Raw genomic sequence first — 18560 nt, 5'->3', positions numbered from 1 at the left:
TCTCTCTTTTTCTCTCTGTCTCTTTTTCTCAGTCTCTCTTTTTCTTTTTTTCCCTCTCTCTCTCGCTCTCTCTTCTCTCTCTCTTCTCTCTCTCTTCTTTCTCTCTTCTCTCTCTCTTCTTTCCTCTTCTCTCTCTTCTCTCTCCTCTCTTTCTCTTCTCTCTCTTCTCTCCTCTCTCTCTCTTTCGCTCTCTTTTCTCTCTCTCTTTCTCTCTCTTTCTCTCTCTTTTCTGTCTCTCTTTTTCTCTTTTTCTCTCTCTTTCTCTCTCTCTTTCTCTCTCTCTTTCTCTCCCTCTCTCTCTTTCTCTCCTCTCTCTCTTATCTCTCCTTTCTCTCTCCTTTTTTCTCTCTCACTTTTTTCTCAGTCTCTCTTTTTCCCTCTCTCTCTCCTCTCTCTCTTCTCTCTCTCTCTTCTCTCTCTCTCCTCTCTTTATTCTCTCTCTCTTCTCTCCTTTTGTCTCCTCTTCTCTCCTCTTTTCTCTCTTCTCTCTCCTCTCTCTCTTTTCTCTCTTCTCTCTCTTCTCTCTCTCTTTCTCTCTCCTATCTCTTCTCTTTCTCTCTCCTCTCTCTTCTCTCTCCTCTCTCTCTTTTCTCTCTCCTTTCTCTATCTTCTCTCTCTTCTTTCTCTCTCTCTTTCTCAGACTTGGCGATGATCAGCTGATGCGGTCACCTGATGGAATCAGCTGACACTATAAGTCGAGCGATGTGGCCGGCTTTTTACCACCCGGCTGGCTAAACTATCAGCTGCTGCTGTCGGTCAGGAGTCTGCACTGAAGTGTGTAGTTTTTGGGGTTTTTTTCCACTGATGTATCTGCTGATTGTATAATAGCCGTTCATACAATCAGCTGCTGTGTCATGGGATTCAGGCCCTTGAACCTGACACATCATCTGATCGCTTTGCCTTCCAGCAAACCGATCAGATGATATTGGATCCAGATTGGACGGCGCGGGACCCTTAACCCAGGATTACTGCGGAGGGGGGTTCTTTATTTCAATAAAGATGTAGTCACTAATTGTGTTGTGTTTTTATGTGTGTTGTGTTTTTTTTTATCTCTACTAGAAATTCATGGCGGCCATGTCTAATATTGGCGTGACACCATGAATTTCGGGTTTAGGGCCAGTTGATAATATACAGCTAGCCCTAACCCCATTATTACCCAGCGAGACACCCGTCACCAGGGCAGCAGTAAAAGTTGGAGACAGCGCCAGAAGATGGCGCTTCTATGAAAGCGCCACTTTCTGGGGCAGCTGCGGACTGCAATTCGCAGCATGGGTGCCCAGAAAGCTTGGGCACCCTGAGCTGCGGGTTCCAATCCCCAGCTGCCTAGTTGTACCTGGCTGGATACAAAAATTGGGTGAAGCATACGTCATTTTTTTTTAATTATTTCATGAAATTCATGAAATAATTGAAAAAAAGGGCTTCCCTATATATTTGGTTCCCAGCCGGGTACAAATAGGCAGCTGGGGGTTGGGGGCAGCCCGTAGCTGCCTGCTGTACCTGGCTAGCATACAAAAACATGGCAAAGCCCACATAATTTTTTTGGGGACCAAACTCAAAAAACAGTCCTGGATGAAGTATGCTGAGCCTTGTAGTTCTGCAGCTGCTGTCTGTCTGTTTGAAGGAGAGCAGACAGCAGCTGCAGAACGACAAGGCTCAGCATGCTCCATTCACTAGTGTATGCAGGAGAGCAGACAGCAGCTGCAGAACTACAAGGCTCAGCATACTCCATCCAGGACTATATGCAGGAGTTTTTTGCCCACCAAAAAAATGACGTGGGCTTCACCGTATTTTTGTATGCTAGCCAGGTACAGCAGGCAGGTACGGCTGCCCTCAACCCCCAGCTGCCTATTTGTACCCGTCTGGGAACAAAAAAAATAGGGAAGCACTTTTTTTAATTATATCATGAATTTCATGAAATAATTAAAAAAACAATCGACATGAGCTTCACCCCATTTTTGTGTCCAGCCAGGTACAACTAGGCAGTTGGGGATTGGATACCAAAGCACAGGTTAGCCCAAGCTTTCTGGGCCCCTCTGCTGCTAATTGCAGTCCGCAGCTGCCCCAGAAAATGGTGCTTTCATAGAAGCGTCATCATCTGGCGCTGTATCCCACTCTTCCAGCTGCCCTGGTGATGGGTGGCTTGCTGGGTAATAATGAGTTAATATTAGCTTTGTTTGACTAGCTAGTATTAAGTCAGAGATTAATAATGTCAGGCAAGTTTGACCTGGCCATTAATAATCTACAATAAAGGGTTAAAATAAAAAGACACCACAAAGAGAAAAAATACTTTAATAGAAATAAATACACAGACACACTTAGAGACTCCATGTTCATTACTCCCTTGCATCCCTCCATGATCCATGGTCTTCTGTCTTCTTTGTCCTTCAACCCATGCAGCTCTGCTACATCAGACAGCGCTGCATAGGAGGAAGACGCTGCTGCTCCCCGTGCCGTCTTTATCATTCAATGAGTAGCAGAGGCTGCAGGCTGTAAGCGGTGACATCACCGCTGACAGGCACATTGCTATAGCAATGGTGATCTCTATTATTGACCAGCTGTGGTAGCCGGTGAATAACGGAACGGGGAGGCAGAACGGGGAGCCGACCATGTGCCAGAGCATCTCGCCGGTACACAGGGATGCACAAACGAGATGCACTGACAGGACCTAGCAATGACGTCTAGCCATGTGACCAGTCTGTAGCCAATGAGATAATAGACACGTGACTGGTCACATGCTTTTTCTGATGTCACAGAAGGTCCTATCATCAGTGCTGGTTACCGGGAGGACGCAGCGATTATCGGAAGGAAAAGCGTCAGGAGACAGAGTGCAGGACGTGTTGCGGGGACCTGTAAGTGTAATGGCAATGTTTATTAACTGTATGTGTACATTTATAATGTGTTTTTTTGTGTTTGCATCCCATTGTTTTCAATGGGGTTCGAGAGGTTCGTTGAACGGTTCGCCGAACTGAACTCGAACGGGGCCTCCGTTCGACGAACCAAACCCAACTCGAGCATTTAGAGGCTGGCTCATCTCTATTACTGACAGCAATAGAAAAAAATTGGGAGGATATGAATATAAGGGTGAATAAGCCTATTGCACAGTGCCCAAACAGCAGCAATAAGGATACCCAAAGAAAATTCTTTACTATTAGAAGGAAAAATAGGTCAATATGACTAAAAGGATGGATAAGTATATTGCACAATGCTCAAATAGCAGCATATAGCGATACCCAAGGCAACCACACCATGTAGGTATACCCAACTGCAGCAGATATACAGATGTACAGATCCCTCAATAAATCTCAAGAGAACTCATTTATAATGGGCAAAAGATACACTACAAGATGAAAGGTTGAAAGGGGTGTATTGCACTGTTCAATCAGAAGAAAGAGGCAGCATGAAACCAAATACAAAGATACAATAATGCCAATTTCAAAAATACCTTGTGGAAAGCAGACAGGGAGCAGCAGGAAAGCAGCGTGAAGCCCAACACACATTTCGTCAGTGAAGCCTTTATCAAGGGGCGGTGATGCTCAAATAGCAATTTTGAGCTCGACAATAGATTTTGCACTATTTAGATGCTTAAATAGCAATTTTGAGCTGGAGAACAGATTTTGCATTATGTAGTTGCTGAAATAGCAATTTGGAGTGGGAGGAGAACAGATTTTTTCACTGTTTAGATGATGGAATAGCAATTTGGAGCGGGAGAACAGATTTTGCACTATTTAGATGCTGAAATAGCAATTTTGAGCTGGAGAACAGATTTTGCACTAATTAGTTGCTGAAATAGCAATTTGGAGCGGGAGAAGAGATGTTGCACTATTTAGATGCTGAAATAGCAATTTTTGGAAGGGTCACAGAATTGCAATCACTAGATGATGAAATGCCGATTTGTGACACACAACGTTGCCTACACTGCATAAACCTGCACTTCCCTATTTTACACTATCACCTTCTTAACTATCTCAACTACCTAAAATTAAACCACTAGCTAAGCTAACTGTCAAGCAACAGTGGCGGTAGCACCATACCTAATCTGTAGCAATTATAAAATGGCACCAACGCCTCATGTCCACATTTTATATGCGGAAGGATATATGACTAAGGCAGCCAATGAAACAAGTCCTTGTGTCTGAACATTGTGGATGTTTTCTGCACCCTGATTGGCTAATGAAACATCCACACACATCCCATGCTCATCGTACAGCCCCACTTTCCTAGCAAAAGTTATAATAAGGTTAAAAAAAAAGCATTAATTCCATCCAAGCCTGAGCCGAGAGAACCTTACACTGAATTTGAAATTGGGAAAACCTTTTTAGAACAAGTTCGTTCATCTCTACTCATCTCCACTTTTAACCCTTCTAACTTGCTAACAGAAAAAAATATGTTTCAAAAATGATGCTGGTGTAAAGTAGACATGTGACAAATGTTATTTATTAATAATTTTGTATATGACCTGGTTTAAGGGCATACAATTTAAATTTAAAAAAAATTCACATTTTTTGTTAAATTTTCAATGTTTTCATAAATAAATGCAAATTATATCAATCTATATTTACCATTGATTTAGCATGAAGTTAAACATAGGGGCAGAATTCCTGATTCAAGAGATGTTTCACTTACTGGGCTGCTTAGTTTAGTTTTGATAAAATCACTGTTTAATCAGCTGGAGATTATTGTTAGAGGACTACTTGGCCTGCTGTCAGGTAGTCCAGCATATCCGTGAGCTCTGTATAAAAGCTGGATCAGCGGCAGAGAAAACATTGATTTTATCAAAATGAGAGCAAACAGCTCAGTAACTCACACATCACTGGAATTAGGGTCTCTGTCTCTACATTATGCTGCTCTCAGATGAGGTAGTGAAAACCTGTTGACAAATTCACTTTAACAAGTACAGGTGGATCCATCCATGCCTTTTAGCTGCATATGTGCAAGGAAAGATGCAGGCTCAGCATGTGAGCTCTCCTCTAAGTCAGGAACACGACCAAGGATGTACTGGTACGTCCTAGGTCATGAAGGGGTTAAAGCACATATAGAAATATTAAATAATGTTATGTAAATTGTGTTTGCTGAACAATAAATACTATTAACTGCTTATCCCCATGTAGCTGCTCATGTACATGGCTTTAATGTGGATCAATGCCTGAGCCATGTAAGTATTGCCAAAAATAGATTGAATGCATCACATTGTAATATAATTACCGAACATTATTATTATTATTATTATTGTCTTATCAGTAACAAAGGCATCTTTAATGTTGTGGAAGTACTTTCAGAGTGAGCTTGTGCTTAGAAAATCAATAAATGGATTACAATCGCTAATACTGTATATTGTGTTATGCCAAGTGCAAGAACTGAAAGGGTAGTGATTGACATTTGTTAGACCAAATGAGTAATGCTTTGCATACAAAAACTCTACAACTACTTTACCTAACTTATTCAAATGTGTTTGAAAAAGTGATGCATTGACGTAGAAGCGATGAGTCATCTGATTCATGCTAACGGAAAGCCCTTGAATGACAAGAATCTCCAAATGTATGCACATATGAAGAGACCTATCAGTTAAGGGTATTGGATCATAGGAAAGCTGACGGGGACCTTCATAGGATAAATCGTTCCAGACACTTGGTTTTAGCAAGCTTTTAAAAGTATGTTTTACCTGAAAAGCTGTGTCAATTCTAACATGGCTGCAATCTGATTGGCGTAAAAGTCAAGCTGCCTGTGGTCCGGGCAGAATAAATCATATAACAGGTTCTTTTAAAATCTGGTTAGAAAATGCTGTGGAAGAGAGAGCGCAATAGGGTCTTACTCATTATGGATATAAGACACAAAGGGATCATGGTACACTCACCTTTTCAGGTTGTGAAAGTCACAACCCCTATGTAACACATTCAGTAGTGGTATTAGCTGCAGTTTCGAAATGTAGAGTATGTAGTAGGACGTAGGTGGAAATTGGGTATATACCGCGCTGATACTCAATGGTATATTAATATAATTCCTTTATTGTTCGTACAGGTCTACGCATTTTAGAGACATCCCTCTCCTTCCTCAGGGCATCAATGGGACATCCTTTGTGTCCTGAGGAAGGAGACGGATGTCTCAGAAATATGTAGACCTGTACGAACAATAATGGAATTACATTAATATACCATTGTAGACATTGAAACATTTCCCGATTATATGGTGTTATCATACAATTAAATCCTTAAATCCTGTTAATAATACATATTTTTTTCTGATGTATGTTATCTTCTGATTGTAGGTTATTTACTTTTCTTTACATAATAACGGGGATCCCATCTTGTTGGAACTTCTTTTAAAAGCTTTTAAAGAAAGACTTCACATAAGCCACAAGGACCATAGTCTACAATGCACAGGTTAAAAGTCATTGACTTCTACATGAGGGTTTTCTAGGCATGCTCATATCTGGACAATAGTCATTGTGCAGGTTGGAGGAGCGTAACCAAAATGTTAAGACAGAACATCGCCATACGAGATATTGAGTATTTTTTTTCTATTCCTGGGTATCACAAGTGTTGCTATGTATTTAAGGAAGAAGAATTTTCATCATATAAGTCAGAAATGGATTAAAACATATTTAAAATATTTTGCCAGAGTGTACACATTATTAATTAACCTAGAAAAAATGAGTCTACAGTACATTATTGAACTCTCATCATTATTTTCTGTAGCAGCACAAATAATAAAATGTATTACTACAATTAAGTAAAAAAAAGTAGAATCTGTAAAGAAGTTAATGAAGCAAAAACGTTTTGTCTTTGCCATATGTTGTTGGGTTTTTTAGGGATGTATTCTGCTTTCTGTAAAAGAATTTCAGAATTTAGCAAAAGAATTTCAGAATTTAGCTTTTTTTTACGATCTGAGAGATATATATTTTGACCTGATATTCCTTTTTATGTGAGTCATGATGCAAGTTTTCCTTCAAGGGGAAACAAATTTGGAATAAAGCTAACAGCTATCTTTTTGGCTTAGGAAGAAAAGGACATTGAAAACTCACCTAGTGACTGTCACATAAAATGAATACAAATATTTTTTTGTCACTCCAAAGACTTTATAAAGTCAAAAAGGCGATCTGGTTCATTGCTTTTGTTTCTCATCAACTAAAGTAGCTTTATAATAATTTATTAAATAGCCACTGGGTTAAATACACAGATTAACAGTTCAGGACAGCAGTATTGCGCAATAGGGTCACCATATGCGAGAAAAAATTCTTTAAAATTTAACTTTTAATTAAATTATTCATAAAAATGAGGATAATCCTCACTGACAAACAAACAAACAATACAAGAATAGGTTTGGCCCCTCCTACTTTTCAAGAGTTCAATGCAAACCACAAGTAGACTATTACCGCTAATATAAAGTGGAACTTTTTGCCCATGAATCAGGTGCCAGTTTCATAAAGTCCACTGATAAATAAAGAATTGGAATTATCTCACCAAATTCTGATATACCACATATTAAATTCGAATGGGTTCAGGCATCCTCCTGGCGGAACCTCATGATTATGAAATTGTACCTCCCAACGCGTTTCGTTAGAAAAGCAAACTCATCAGGGGAGCTTATAATTGTGGCAATTACATCTCAGATCTCATAAAAAATGAGTCCAAAAAGTTCATCATATGCTGAAACAAAACAAATATAGAGTAACAATAAGTATCAGCATATCAATGGTTAATCACACAATCATATGTGGAGAAACTCACCAAAGATCATAGACTCAAAACAGGAGTCATATGTGCGGTCAATCCAATTCAGGTCCCACAAGCCATGGACCTCACTTGCAATGGCATGCTGAAATACATTTATAGATAAACAGACATCAGCATGTCAGGAACGATTCATTCCATGACAGCATGCAGACAGAGCAGGGGGACTCACCACATGGCAGGAGCGGCCGTGCTTCTCGCTCTAACAAGAGAGCCACCGCAGACTGTCAGGGTTTAAATGTTCCCACCCTGCACCAGCGTGTGACGTGGTTTCCGCCCATTCCGGTCACATGACCGCAGAGGAGCACACCACGTCATGATGTTTACACTGTAGCCGTGGTGATGTGCACCTCCCCTCAGCAAGTCATGTGACAGAACGTCACACAAACAAGGGAAACAGCCCGATATTAAACTGCAGGCACACAGTATCATTCCGGCTTGCATGCAGATTCAAAGAATCGTCCAATCCTCCAGCATTCATTCACAAGTAATCACTAGGAGGGTATTGTTTGTACAGAACAGACTGCTCATGACTCAGTGATTTATATCCGCTTATTTTGAACAGTCGGTTTCACCAGTGTATATCACAAGCAGTATAATGGTGATTGCATACCATACTCAAAAGGTCACAGCCATACCACCACAATAATCAAAGACATACCCGTGGAGAACAAAAGCCCCACTTTAGAAGGATGTCACCCAGAAATATGGGGACCTCAAAAAAGCTCAAAATCAATATTATACTCAAAGGGCAAAATAGCAAAGGGGCTCCGATGTCATACTAATAGTCAGATTAAAATAACCTACTGAAGAGCTAGCAATAAATTGTGCCCATATCGATCACAGCAAACCTCCAAAACCTATGAGGTTCATCAGGGGAACCTTTAAGAATACCAATCAGAAATAGAATTAGAAACCGCCACATAGATATTAGCATGACCCTACTTAAACCAAATTTCAGGGATGGCCCTACCTATCACGTGGGGGTCGGCGCCGTAAGACAGAACGATGTGTGGGCGCCCCCACTCGGCCGACGTCTCACCCTCCTAACTAAGCTCACCCTACAACACCACTAAATAAAGGGTGCGAAAGAGAGTTCTTCATTTAAACCATTAGGATGAAGTGTTTTCAACCAGAAAATCCATCTGGATTCTTGCTGCAACAGTCTCTTATCCCAGTCCCCTCCTCTAGGTGGAGGCCTGATGTGATCGATACCCTGAAATTTCAAAACAGTGGAGTCTCCATTGTGTACTTTATTAATGTGCCTCGCCAATGATGTATCATTATTAAGTCTAATGTCCCTCAGATGTTCTCCTATCCGTCGTCTTAGTTCCCTGTGAGTTTTACCTACATACTCCATATTGCATATACAGGTCGCCTTATATATCACACCTCGTGTGTTACAATTAATAAACGACCGGATGTCATACTCTTTCTTGGTCACTTGACTGTGGAATTTGTTTCCCACTATGATGGAGTTACAGGCAATACATCCGTCACATCTAAAACAACCCTTCAACGTTGGTATAGCCTCAAAAGGATTTTTTGGGGCGAGATAGCTGTGAACCAGCCGGTCCTTCAGCGATCTCACTCTCCTATACGTAACGGATGGCCTGTCTGTAAGAAGGTCTCCTATATCACCATCCATTTTCAATATGGGCCAATACTTCTCAAGGATGTCTCTTACATCCCCCGCTCCATTGTTGAAAGTTGTTATAAATCTCATCACATCCCTGCCCTCGTCCTTCACCAATTTTTTAGGGGGGTATAGAAGATCTGTTCTTTTAACCTTCTTTATGTCAGCAGCCGCTCTACTTATCACTTGTTCTGGATATCCTCTTTCAAGAAATCTTTTCTCTAGATCTTTAGACTGGTTTTTGAAATGCAATTCATCAGAGCAGTTCCTCCGAATTCTGGCGAACTGTCCCTTAGGGATGCCCCTCTTCAAACTCAGGGGGTGACTGCTTTCCCATTTTAGTAACGAGTTAGTTGAAGTCGGTTTACGATAAGTACTCGTTACCAGGTTGCCTCCCAAGTCTTTCTCGATCAAAAGGTCCAAAAAGGATAATTTTGACTTATTCATCTCAAAAGTGAAAAAGAGACCCAAGTCGTTTTTATTCAAATCATCCATAAACCTCTTTAGTCCAGCTTCATTGCCTTTCCACACCATAAAAATATCATCAATGAATCTATACCAGATTCCGATGTTCTCATTGATGGACTCACGGTCCTCTCTGAAGACCACTGTTTCCTCCCACCAGCCCAGGAGCAGATTTGCGTACGACGGGGCACAGGGGCTCCCCATCGCTGTGCCCCTGAGCTGGTGGAAGGTGTGGCCATCAAAGGAAAAAACATTGTGTGTCAGGCAAAACTTGAGGATATCCATGATAAAACCAGTGTGTTCTTCACACTGTATTCCCCTGCCCTTCAAAAAATATTGGGCCGCCGACAAACCCAAGTCATGGCGTATGGACGAGTACAAGGATTCAACATCAATACCCACAAGGAGCGTCTCTTCCTCAAATGTAAGTCCTTCCACTTTTCTCAGCAGGTCAGTTGTATCTGACAGATAAGAGTCCAAGCCTAAAACAAATGGCTTAAGGATGTTATCCAGATAAACACCAAGATTCTGTGTCAGATTATCGACACCAGAAATTATAGGTCTACCTTTCAGGGGGTTAGTCCCTTTATGCAGTTTGGGTAGGCTGTAAAATGTAGCCATCACTGGGTGCCTTGGGAGGAGGAAGTCAAACTCAGACTTACTGATCAGTTTCTTCTCCAAAGCAGTCAGGAGAATCAATCTCAAATCCTTCCAATACTGTTGTGATGGATTGGACTTCAGTCTCACATAACTATTTTTGTCCCCTAAGATGTTATAACACATTTCAAGATATTTTTCTCGATCCATCACAACAGTGTTCCCCCCTTTGTCAGATTGCTTAATAATTATATCAGTCGCCTTCCCCAAAGCGTTAAGACTCACCATCTCCTCCTTAGTCAGATTAAATTTTACCTTATGGTTGGGTTTCAACCTTTCCAACTCCTGAGAGACAAGGTTACAAAAGACATCAATTGCACTGAGATCATTCTGGATTGGTGGCATTCTAGTACTCCTCAGTTTGAGATCTGTGAAGGGACCCTGACCCGTTAATTCAGGTCCCATCACATCCAAACTATATAGGAGTCGGACATCTTCCAGGATGTCATCCTGAATACCTAGATCAGTGCATGTCTTTTTGTTATCCCTAATGAAGTATTTCTTCCACTTCAGTTTCCTAATGAAGAGATTGAGGTCCTTAACGCTTTCAAAGCCATTGTAATCTGTCGTCAGCACAAATGAGAGACCCTTACTAAGCACACTTAATTCGATGGTGGTAAGTACCCTGTTGGAGAGGTTAACTACTTGCTGGTGTCCGGAGGATTCTGATAACCTCCTCGGTTCGTTCGATTTCTGAGGAAATATTCCCTCGGCTCTAAAAAATGGCCACTCTGATAAGGTTGATTAAACCTGCCCCTCCCATTCCCAAAGTTCTTTTTCCTTCTACCTCTAGCTCCTATATTTCTTCCTTCGGAATCAGATACATCAGTATCCGTTGTGGAGCACTCGGTCTCACTGGGTTTCACAAAACGTGGCGGGGCAAAGTTATATATTTTATTTTCCCTAAAATCTTGCAGATCTCTATTATAGAATTTATGTTTTTTATCTTTCAAATGATACTGATATTTTTTAATTGTATTCTGCAGAACTTTTTCTTTACCTGAAAATTCTGATTCTTTTGAAAAAGTATTAGTCATTTCTATCTGTTCTTTAAGTGCTATCTCTAGATCTGCAAGATTCTTTTTCTCTTCATCTAAGAGTAAGGTCATCAACCTTAGAGAACTCTCAGTGGCTTCTTTCTCCCATTTTGCAGCCAGTTCCTGGCTTCTATATCGGTAACCCGGCTGAAGGGAGATCCTCAGATGCCTAGGGACAATCCTATCACGAAGATAAACCTCCAGAGACTGTACTTCCCACCAAGAAGCTGTCCTGTTTTTGTAAATTTTAGTTAGTTCACGAAAAGCCCCATTAAGGGTAGGAGTATATTTTTTCTGTACGAAAGTTTTCTCTGAGAAAACATCCTTTGCTTCATTTGCCCAGGAGCCTATATCAATACCTGTACTCAGGAAGCCCGCCATACCAAATCAATATATTAAATAGCCACTGGGTTAAATACACAGATTAACAGTTCAGGACAGCAGTATTGCGCAATAGGGTCACCATATGCGAGAAAAAATTCTTTAAAATTTAACTTTTAATTAAATTATTCATAAAAATGAGGATAATCCTCACTGACAAACAAACAAACAATACAAGAATAGGTTTGGCCCCTCCTACTTTTCAAGAGTTCAATGCAAACCACAAGTAGACTATTACCGCTAATATAAAGTGGAACTTTTTGCCCATGAATCAGGTGCCAGTTTCATAAAGTCCACTGATAAATAAAGAATTGGAATTATCTCACCAAATTCTGATATACCACATATTAAATTCGAATGGGTTCAGGCATCCTCCTGGCGGAACCTCATGATTATGAAATTGTACCTCCCAACGCGTTTCGTTAGAAAAGCAAACTCATCAGGGGAGCTTATAATTGTGGCAATTACATCTCAGATCTCATAAAAAATGAGTCCAAAAAGTTCATCATATGCTGAAACAAAACAAATATAGAGTAACAATAAGTATCAGCATATCAATGGTTAATCACACAATCATATGTGGAGAAACTCACCAAAGATCATAGACTCAAAACAGGAGTCATATGTGCGGTCAATCCAATTCAGGTCCCACAAGCCATGGACCTCACTTGCAATGGCATGCTGAAATACATTTATAGATAAACAGACATCAGCATGTCAGGAACGATTCATTCCATGACAGCATGCAGACAGAGCAGGGGGACTCACCACATGGCAGGAGCGGCCGTGCTTCTCGCTCTAACAAGAGAGCCACCGCAGACTGTCAGGGTTTAAATGTTCCCACCCTGCACCAGCGTGTGACGTGGTTTCCGCCCATTCCGGTCACATGACCGCAGAGGAGCACACCACGTCATGATGTTTACACTGTAGCCGTGGTGATGTGCACCTCCCCTCAGCAAGTCATGTGACAGAACGTCACACAAACAAGGGAAACAGCCCGATATTAAACTGCAGGCACACAGTATCATTCCGGCTTGCATGCAGATTCAAAGAATCGTCCAATCCTCCAGCATTCATTCACAAGTAATCACTAGGAGGGTATTGTTTGTACAGAACAGACTGCTCATGACTCAGTGATTTATATCCGCTTATTTTGAACAGTCGGTTTCACCAGTGTATATCACAAGCAGTATAATGGTGATTGCATACCATACTCAAAAGGTCACAGCCATACCACCACAATAATCAAAGACATACCCGTGGAGAACAAAAGCCCCACTTTAGAAGGATGTCACCCAGAAATATGGGGACCTCAAAAAAGCTCAAAATCAATATTATACTCAAAGGGCAAAATAGCAAAGGGGCTCCGATGTCATACTAATAGTCAGATTAAAATAACCTACTGAAAGGTAGACCTATAATTTCTGGTGTCGATAATCTGACACAGAATCTTGGTGTTTACCTGGATAACATCCTTAAGCCATTTGTTTTAGGCTTGGACTCTTATCTGTCAGATACAACTGACCTGCTGAGAAAAGTGGAAGGACTTACATTTGAGGAAGAGACGCTCCTTGTGGGTATTGATGTTGAATCCTTGTACTCGTCCATACGCCATGACTTGGGTTTGTCGGCGGCCCAATATTTTTTGAAGGGCAGGGGAATACAGTGTGAAGAACACACTGGTTTTATCATGGATATCCTCAAGTTTTGCCTGACACACAATGTTTTTTCCTTTGATGGCCACACCTTCCACCAGCTCAGGGGCACAGCGATGGGGAGCCCCTGTGCCCCGTCGTACGCAAATCTGCTCCTGGGCTGGTGGGAGGAAACAGTGGTCTTCAGAGAGGACCGTGAGTCCATCAATGAGAACATCGGAATCTGGTATAGATTCATTGATGATATTTTTATGGTGTGGAAAGGCAATGAAGCTGGACTAAAGAGGTTTATGGATGATTTGAATAAAAACGACTTGGGTCTCTTTTTCACTTTTGAGATGAATAAGTCAAAATTATCCTTTTTGGACCTTTTGATCGAGAAAGACTTGGGAGGCAACCTGGTAACGAGTACTTATCGTAAACCGACTTCAACTAACTCGTTACTAAAATGGGAAAGCAGTCACCCCCTGAGTTTGAAGAGGGGCATCCCTAAGGGACAGTTCGCCAGAATTCGGAGGAACTGCTCTGATGAATTGCATTTCAAAAACCAGTCTAAAGATCTAGAGAAAAGATTTCTTGAAAGAGGATATCCAGAACAAGTGATAAGTAGAGCGGCTGCTGACATAAAGAAGGTTAAAAGAACAGATCTTCTATACCCCCCTAAAAAATTGGTGAAGGACGAGGGCAGGGATGTGATGAGATTTATAACAACTTTCAACAATGGAGCGGGGGATGTAAGAGACATCCTTGAGAAGTATTGGCCCATATTGAAAATGGATGGTGATATAGGAGACCTTCTTACAGACAGGCCATCCGTTACGTATAGGAGAGCGAGATCGCTGAAGGACCGGCTGGTTCACAGCTATCTCGCCCCAAAAAATCCTTTTGAGGCTATACCAACGTTGAAGGGTTGTTTTAGATGTGACGGATGTATTGCCTGTAACTCCATCATAGTGGGAAACAAATTCCACAGTCAAGTGACCAAGAAAGAGTATGACATCCGGTCGTTTATTAATTAAAACACGAGGTGTGATATATAAGGCGACCTGTATATGCAATATGGAGTATGTAAGTAAAACTCGCAGGGAACTAAGACGACGGATAGGAGAACATCTGAGGGACATTAGACTTAATAATGATACATCATTGGCGAGGCACATTAATAAAGTACACAATGGAGACTCCACTGTTTTGAAATTTCAGGGTATCGATCACATCAGGCCTCCACCTAGAGGAGGGGACTGGGATAAGAGACTGTTGCAGCAAGAATCCAGATGGATTTTCTGGTTGAAAACACTTCATCCTAATGGTTTAAATGAAGAACTCTCTTTCGCACCCTTTATTTAGTGGTGTTGTAGGGTGAGCTTAGTTAGGAGGGTGAGACGTCGGCCGAGTGGGGGCGCCCACACATCGTTCTGTCTTACGGCGCCGACCCCCACGTGATAGGTAGGGCCATCCCTGAAATTTGGTTTAAGTAGGGTCAGGCTAATATCTATGTGGCGGTTTCTAATTCTATTTCTGATTGGTATTCTTAAAGGTTCCCCTGATGAACCTCATAGGTTTTGGAGGTTTGCTGTGATCGATATGGGCACAATTTATTGCTAGCTCTTCAGTAGGTTATTTTAATCTGACTATTAGTATGACATCGGAGCCCCTTTGCTATTTTGCCCTTCGAGTATAATATTGATTTTGAGCTTTTTTGAGGTCCCCATATTTCTGGGTGACATCCTTCTAAAGTGGGGCTTTTGTTCTCCACGGGTATGTCTTTGATTATTGTGGTGGTATGGCTGTGACCTTTTGAGTATGGTATGCAATCACCATTATACTGCTTGTGATATACACTGGTGAAACCGACTGTTCAAAATAAGCGGATATAAATCACTGAGTCATGAGCAGTCTGTTCTGTACAAACAATACCCTCCTAGTGATTACTTGTGAATGAATGCTGGAGGATTGGACGATTCTTTGAATCTGCATGCAAGCCGGAATGATACTGTGTGCCTGCAGTTTAATATCGGGCTGTTTCCCTTGTTTGTGTGACGTTCTGTCACATGACTTGCTGAGGGGAGGTGCACATCACCACGGCTACAGTGTAAACATCATGACGTGGTGTGCTCCTCTGCGGTCATGTGACCGGAATGGGCGGAAACCACGTCACACGCTGGTGCAGGGTGGGAACATTTAAACCCTGACAGTCTGCGGTGGCTCTCTTGTTAGAGCGAGAAGCACGGCCGCTCCTGCCATGTGGTGAGTCCCCCTGCTCTGTCTGCATGCTGTCATGGAATGAATCGTTCCTGACATGCTGATGTCTGTTTATCTATAAATGTATTTCAGCATGCCATTGCAAGTGAGGTCCATGGCTTGTGGGACCTGAATTGGATTGACCGCACATATGACTCCTGTTTTGAGTCTATGACCTTTGGTGAGTTTCTCCACATATGATTGTGTGATTAACCATTGATATGCTGATACTTATTGTTACTCTATATTTGTTTTGTTTCCGCATATGATGAACTTTTTGGACTCATTTTTTATGAGATCTGAGATGTAATTGCCACAATTATAAGCTCCCCTGATGAGTTTGCTTTTCTAACGAAACGCGTTGGGAGGTACAATTTCATAATCATGAGGTTCCGCCAGGAGGATGCCTGAACCCATTCGAATTTAATATGTGGTATATCAGAATTTGGTGAGATAATTCCAATTCTTTATTTATCAGTGGACTTTATGAAACTGGCACCTGATTCATGGGCAAAAAGTTCCACTTTATATTAGCGGTAATAGTCTACTTGTGGTTTGCATTGAACTCTTGAAAAGTAGGAGGGGCCAAACCTATTCTTGTATTGTTTGTTTGTTTGTCAGTGAGGATTATCCTCATTTTTATGAATAATTTAATTAAAAGTTAAATTTTAAAGAATTTTTTCTCGCATATGGTGACCCTATTGCGCAATACTGCTGTCCTGAACTGTTAATCTGTGTATTTAACCCAGTGGCTATTTAATATATTGATTTGGTATGGCGGGCTTCCTGAGTACAGGTATTGATATAGGCTCCTGGGCAAATGAAGCAAAGGATGTTTTCTCAGAGAAAACTTTCGTACAGAAAAAATATACTCCTACCCTTAATGGGGCTTTTCGTGAACTAACTAAAATTTACAAAAACAGGACAGCTTCTTGGTGGGAAGTACAGTCTCTGGAGGTTTATCTTCGTGATAGGATTGTCCCTAGGCATCTGAGGATCTCCCTTCAGCCGGGTTACCGATATAGAAGCCAGGAACTGGCTGCAAAATGGGAGAAAGAAGCCACTGAGAGTTCTCTAAGGTTGATGACCTTACTCTTAGATGAAGAGAAAAAGAATCTTGCAGATCTAGAGATAGCACTTAAAGAACAGATAGAAATGACTAATACTTTTTCAAAAGAATCAGAATTTTCAGGTAAAGAAAAAGTTCTGCAGAATACAATTGAAAAATATCAGTATCATTTGAAAGATAAAAAACATAAATTCTATAATAGAGATCTGCAAGATTTTAGGGAAAATAAAATATATAACTTTGCCCCGCCACGTTTTGTGAAACCCAGTGAGACCGAGTGCTCCACAACGGATACTGATGTATCTGATTCCGAAGGAAGAAATATAGGAGCTAGAGGTAGAAGGAAAAAGAACTTTGGGAATGGGAGGGGCAGGTTTAATCAACCTTATCAGAGTGGCCATTTTTTAGAGCCGAGGGAATATTTCCTCAGAAATCGAACGAACCGAGGAGGTTATCAGAATCCTCCGGACACCAGCAAGTAGTTAACCTCTCCAACAGGGTACTTACCACCATCGAATTAAGTGTGCTTAGTAAGGGTCTCTCATTTGTGCCGACGACAGATTACAATGGCTTTGAAAGCGTTAAGGACCTCAATCTCTTCATTAGGAAACTGAAGTGGAAGAAATACTTCATTAGGGATAACAAAAAGACATGCACTGATCTAGGTATTCAGGATGACATCCTGGAAGATGTCCGACTCCTATATAGTTTGGATGTGATGGGACCTGAATTAACGGGTCAGGGTCCCTTCACAGATCTCAAACTGAGGAGTACTAGAATGCCACCAATCCAGAATGATCTCAGTGCAATTGATGTCTTTTGTAACCTTGTCTCTCAGGAGTTGGAAAGGTTGAAACCCAACCATAAGGTAAAATTTAATCTGACTAAGGAGGAGATGGTGAGTCTTAACGCTTTGGGGAAGGCGACTGATATAATTATTAAGCAATCTGACAAAGGGGGGAACACTGTTGTGATGGATCGAGAAAAATATCTTGAAATGTGTTATAACATCTTAGGGGACAAAAATAGTTATGTGAGACTGAAGTCCAATCCATCACAACAGTATTGGAAGGATTTGAGATTGATTCTCCTGACTGCTTTGGAGAAGAAACTGATCAGTAAGTCTGAGTTTGACTTCCTCCTCCCAAGGCACCCAGTGATGGCTACATTTTACAGCCTACCCAAACTGCATAAAGGGACTAACCCCCTGAAAGGTAGACCTATAATTTCTGGTGTCGATAATCTGACACAGAATCTTGGTGTTTATCTGGATAACATCCTTAAGCCATTTGTTTTAGGCTTGGACTCTTATCTGTCAGATACAACTGACCTGCTGAGAAAAGTGGAAGGACTTACATTTGAGGAAGAGACGCTCCTTGTGGGTATTGATGTTGAATCCTTGTACTCGTCCATACGCCATGACTTGGGTTTGTCGGCGGCCCAATATTTTTTGAAGGGCAGGGGAATACAGTGTGAAGAACACACTGGTTTTATCATGGATATCCTCAAGTTTTGCCTGACACACAATGTTTTTTCCTTTGATGGCCACACCTTCCACCAGCTCAGGGGCACAGCGATGGGGAGCCCCTGTGCCCCGTCGTACGCAAATCTGCTCCTGGGCTGGTGGGAGGAAACAGTGGTCTTCAGAGAGGACCGTGAGTCCATCAATGAGAACATCGGAATCTGGTATAG

At 41.4% G+C, this 18560-nt stretch overlaps 2 long non-coding RNA genes across 2 annotated transcripts; both read right to left on the bottom strand.

Moving 5' to 3' along the window:
- Positions 1-7229: 7229 nt before the first annotated feature.
- Positions 7230-7980, bottom strand: LOC142290382 (uncharacterized). Its single transcript, XR_012750282.1, has 3 exons — positions 7900-7980; positions 7725-7812; positions 7230-7643 (listed from the first exon to the last, which is right to left on the bottom strand). It is a non-coding gene; the product is annotated as an uncharacterized LOC142290382 (long non-coding RNA).
- A 3980-nt stretch (positions 7981-11960) lies between these two features.
- Positions 11961-12752, bottom strand: LOC142290381 (uncharacterized). Its single transcript, XR_012750281.1, has 3 exons — positions 12672-12752; positions 12497-12584; positions 11961-12415 (listed from the first exon to the last, which is right to left on the bottom strand). It is a non-coding gene; the product is annotated as an uncharacterized LOC142290381 (long non-coding RNA).
- Between the last annotated feature and the right edge of the window lie 5808 nt (positions 12753-18560).

Source organism: Anomaloglossus baeobatrachus, chromosome 2, assembly GCF_048569485.1.
Source record: "Anomaloglossus baeobatrachus isolate aAnoBae1 chromosome 2, aAnoBae1.hap1, whole genome shotgun sequence".
NCBI lineage: Eukaryota > Metazoa > Chordata > Amphibia > Anura > Aromobatidae > Anomaloglossus > Anomaloglossus baeobatrachus.
This window is presented reverse-complemented; position numbering and strand designations above follow the sequence as displayed.